General features: G+C 37.7%; 1 non-coding gene across 1 annotated transcript; it reads left to right on the forward strand.

Moving 5' to 3' along the window:
* Positions 1–2598: 2598 nt before the first annotated feature.
* Positions 2599–2705, forward strand: LOC123238353. The gene has a single exon (XR_006505552.1). It is a non-coding gene; the product is annotated as a U6 spliceosomal RNA (small nuclear RNA).
* The last annotated feature ends 2435 nt before the right edge of the window (positions 2706–5140 follow it).

Raw genomic sequence — 5140 nt, forward strand, 5'->3', positions numbered from 1 at the left:
TCCAAATGTGGTCTGACTGAGGCAGCTTTGAGGGGAAGGATGTTGAAGTCAGTGTTGAAAATGCTTTTTTTTTCAATTGTTTGATTTAAATGATGTGCCCTTTTCCCATTTTCTATGGTTTTGAATCATAGATTATAGCCTGTAGAGTTTGATGACCCAGCCCTTGATGTAGTTCTAAAAACAAAAACTTAGTTGGTATAAAAGAAATAAGCACACTATAGAGATTCATGCAGTGCTTTTGAGGTATAATGGTGCCCTGAAAAGAATGCTAGATTGGGAGCCCCTGTTTCTACTCGTGGCTCTGCCCCAAACTACTTATGTGAGTTGGGACAGGTCACTGGATTCCTTTGGCTTCTAATTTCCACCACAACAAAATTAGGAGGTTGGACTAGATGACTTCAAGGGCTTCTTCCCACTCTAAAGTGGGAAGTGATCCTATGATCTGGCTTGTCACACAGTTGATGGCAAGGATAAGCCAAAATGCTTGATCAATTGGGCAAGGGGATAACTGTTGACATCATCAACCTCAGGGCTAACTTTGACAAAACTGTGAAATTGGTACCATTTGTCTTTTCACCTGACCTACCACACCCCTTTGGAGCTTTCCACTTCTCATTTCCCGCCCCTGATTTCACCCTTCCATCCACCCTTACCCAGTTCCTCAGAGTATCATCAAAATCAGAGAATTTTAAAAGTAGAAGAGATCTCGCTGACCATATAGTCCCATTTCTATCTGAAGAGGAATTCCAATCTTTTCTTGAAGACCTTCAAGGAGAGCCTACTGCCTCACTAGACAGCCCATTAACAATAATAATAATAACATTTATATAGTAATTATTCCATTAATAATATAATAATAGTATGTATATATTGCTCATTAGATGCCAGGAACTGTGCTAAATCCTTTACAATTATTATCTCATTTGATCTTTACAACAACCATAGGAAGTAGGTGATTTTATTACCCCTATTTTACAAACAAGGAAACAGAGGCAAACAAGGCTAAGTGACTTGCCCAGTCACTTAGCCTTACTTAAGATAGTAAGTATCTGAGGCCAGATTTGAATTCAGATCTTTCTCATTACAAATCTGGCACTCCATGCTGAGCCTCCAAGCCATATGGATAACTCTAATTATCAGGTGGCAAAGTGAATAGGGAACAGAGACAGGACTCTGGAAGACCTGAGTTCAAATGTGACCTCAAATATTTACTAGCCCTGTGCCCTGGGGCAAGTCACTTTATCCTGCTTGCCTCCATTTCTTCATCTGTAAAATAAGCTTTAAAAGGAAATGGTAAACAACTCCAGTATCTTTGCCAAGAAAACCCCGAATGGGGTCACCACAATTGACACAAGTGAACAACAACAAAATTAATAGGAAGTTTTTCAAGTTGGCCTCTTTATAACTTCCACCCATTGCTCTTGGTTTTGCCCTCTGGGACCAAGTATAACACATCTAATAACTCTTTCACATGACAACCCTTAAAATACTTGAAAATAGCCATCATGTTCCCATGAATCTTCTCTTCCACACTAAACATGCCCAGTTCCAATTAGTCAATCCTCATGTGACATGGATTCCAGGCCCTTCGCTAGCCTAATTATTCTCCTCTGAATACTCTACAGCTTATCAACATCCCTCTTAAAATGCAATGACCATAATGGAACACATAGTATTCCTAATGTGGTCTGGCCGAGGAGGAGTCCAGAGGGATGATAGCCTCCTTATTCCTGGAAGCTATTCCCCTCTTAATGCAGTTGCATTAAGATCACGTTCAATTTTTTTTTTTTTTATGGCCATAGCATCCTGTTGATGCATATTGAATTTTTCAATCCATTAAAATCCCCAGATCTTTTTCAGACAAAATGATGTCTAACCATGCTTCCCTGATCTCACATTTATACGTTTTATTTTTTGAGCCCAAATATGATGCTATATTTTATTTTTTGTGAGATTCAGCTCAATGCTCCATCCCATCCAGACAGCTTTCGATTCTGACTTCCAGTGTATTCGCAGTCCTTCCCAGCTTTGGGTTCATTTCAACTTTGATAAGAATGCTCATCAATTCTTTTATCCATGTCATTAATAAAAATGTTAAACAAGCCAGAGCCAAGCACAGATCCCTGGGAGAGTCCATTAGAGACCTTCTGCTACACTGACACTGAGCCATTAATATCTACTCTTAGAGTCTGATTATTCACCTAACTTCCAATCTGTCATCTAGCACACTTCCCAAGTTTTACACAAGAATAGTTTGAGTCACTTAATAAACTCTATAACTAAAATCTAAGTAAACTACCTCTATCACATTCCTCTAATCCAGCAGGTTAATTTGTGGCTATTGTTGTTATTGAGTCATGTTCCAGTCTTTGTGATCCCTTTTGGGGTTTGCTTGGTGAAGATACTGGAATGGTTTGCCATTTCCTTCACCAGCTCATTTTGCAGGGGAGGAAACTGAGGCCAACAGGGGTACATAACTTGCCCAAGGTCACTTAGCTAGTAAATGTCTGAGGCCCAAATTTGTGCTCAGGAAATCCAGTGTGCTATCCATTTCACAACCACCCAGATTAATTACCTTGTTTTTAAAAAAAGGAAATTATGCTTACTTCAGCAGCACATATACTAAAATTGGAAGGATACTGAGAAGACTAACATGGCCCATGAGCAAGGATGACATGTGAATTTGTGAAGTATTCTCAGTTTTTCTGTGGGGAATGTTCAAAGTTTAGACACATATCAATAAACACTTTAACTCCTCCTTCCCAAAAAAAGGAAACAAGGTTAGTCTGGCATGACCTTTTCTTGATGAAGCTCTGATGACTCATTGTAATCACCATTTCCTTTCCTACATATTCACCAGCCAACTCTTTAATAATCAGTTCTAGAATTTTCCTATGAAAATCCAAACTCAGTGATTTACACTGTGTGCATATTATTTCTCTTCTCTTTTTCCCTCTCTTTCAGTCTCTTCCCTCTCCAAGGCATGACAGATTTAGTGATAGAAAGGACTTTAGAGTTCCTCCTCATTTTACCCAAGGAGGAAACTAAGGTCCAGGGTCAAAAGACTACTAAGTGTCCATGGCATGCTTCAAACTCAAGTCTTCCTGACTCCATTTTCAACCTTCTAATACTGCCCCTCAAGGTATATCAGCCCTTTAAAGTTTGCAAAGTGCTTTATATATATTATCTCATTTGATCTTTACAAAGCCCTGTAAGACAGGTGCTATTATTATCTCCATTTTTTCATTTGAGAAAACTGAGGTTGAGGGAGTTCACACAGCTGGTAAGTGTCTCAAGCAAGATTCAAACTCAGATTTTCTTGATCCAGCAGTTTAATGTTCTGTGCACTATACCACCTACAGCACAGGTCTGATCAGGTTAGACTTATTTAAAACAAAACAAAACCTTTAGTGGCTCCCTATGACCTTGAAACATAAGCTCCTCAGCCTGGCATTAAATATGTATACAATTAAATGTCTACAAACACACCTTTCCAAATACTTTTTTTGTTTGTTTTTTCTTTTAATACACTCTACATTTTAGCCAAAGCAAGTAGCTTTCCATGACTTTCTATATCGTATATCTCCATGCCAGAGATGTGCTCACTACTCACTTCTGTCTATTAAAATCTCTAGGTTCCTCCAAAGCTTAAACCAGGTAATATACTCCCTCCTCTTTGAGGATTCTCCAAACTGCCTCTAATGAATATTCTCTTCCTCTTCAAATCATCTTTATTTATTTACTTCTCTGTGTACATGCTAAATGTTCTCCAGTGGAGTAAAGGGAGCTTTATGTTTGTCTTTGTATTGTAACAAACAAAAGATAAAATGACTAAGATAACAAAGGTTTGATATTCTGAGCATAAATGATGTATACCAATTGCCTAATAAGTCGGAAGTCCCTTCTTCAGTTCTTACTGGATATAGAAGGAAATCAACTTTTAGTCATTAAAAATAATTAATCAAATAAGACCAATTAATTAAAGAATGAAAAGAATTAAAGAAACAATCCAACATTAGGTAACCTGATTTCTAATCGGATGAAAGATTAGGGACTTTCCAAGTTTGGAAGAGGATAGTGAACAGGTGTAATTGAATTCAGAAAAAAAAATGTGTCCCACTTTCCCTAAGTATGATCAAAGGAACACGGAAACAATAACTGATTGATTAACATGGGTCCATTTTTCAGATAAGACATATAGGTTGCTTGTGATGTACAATTATGAGAAAACTCCTTCCATCCATCTTAGGATCTGACTGCATTTCTGGTCAACATAACTTGGTCCTTGATTAAGGTCCCTAAACAGTAGGTGTGGGTGGTCCAGTTTCCCAGCTAGGCAGGCCTAGGTTTAAACAATGCAAAAAATTTTTTCTGCCAATTTCCACGATTGAAGAAACTTTTCTCACAGGACAGAGCCATGATTAAATAGAAAGGGAATTGAGTTAGCTCCAGAACTGAGTCCTGAGATGGTTTCAATGTGCTTCACTCATTTCCTATAATTAACCGCTTGCTGTCCTAATCCCCTCAACTTTTTCAATTTTCTTACAGTATCTCCAGGCTCTAGCTTGTGGTAGATATTTTTTAAATGTTCTTTAAGTTGATTTACCCAAGAACTTAGGGGTTTCAGACTATCCCTGTCCTTGGTACCTAGGACTTTCATCTACTACTCTTTCCCTTGGTAGTACTCCATAGTCCAGACTTATTCTGGTTGCATACATCCTCATCAAAACCCATCTTTCCTGTGTCTCATTTTTTAAATCCTTTCTACTAATGTAATAATAGATACTGATGGGCTAACATTATTGCTCCTCCCATGTAATAATAATAGTAATTCACATTTATAAAAATTTATAGGGACTTTCTTGAGGCAGTGTCTCAATCCAAAGAAATGACTCTTGTAGTGGATGTTGAACCCTGGGACAAGCCAATGAAAAGAATAAGCAGGCTTTATAGCAATATAACGTAAACTATAGCTACCCAGAGGTCCGGATGTGAACACAGCAACAAATAAATTATAATAAAGTAACATTTTTTCAATATCATGATGAATCTCTTGAGTAATAAGGTTAGGATCCAAGTGTATTAAAGCTGAAGAGGTTTTGGAGCTTCTTTAAATAGAAAATCCTTGTTTTACAGATGT

The sequence above is a fragment of the Gracilinanus agilis genome, chromosome 2 (genome assembly GCF_016433145.1).
Source record: "Gracilinanus agilis isolate LMUSP501 chromosome 2, AgileGrace, whole genome shotgun sequence".
Taxonomy (NCBI): Eukaryota; Metazoa; Chordata; class Mammalia; order Didelphimorphia; family Didelphidae; genus Gracilinanus; species Gracilinanus agilis.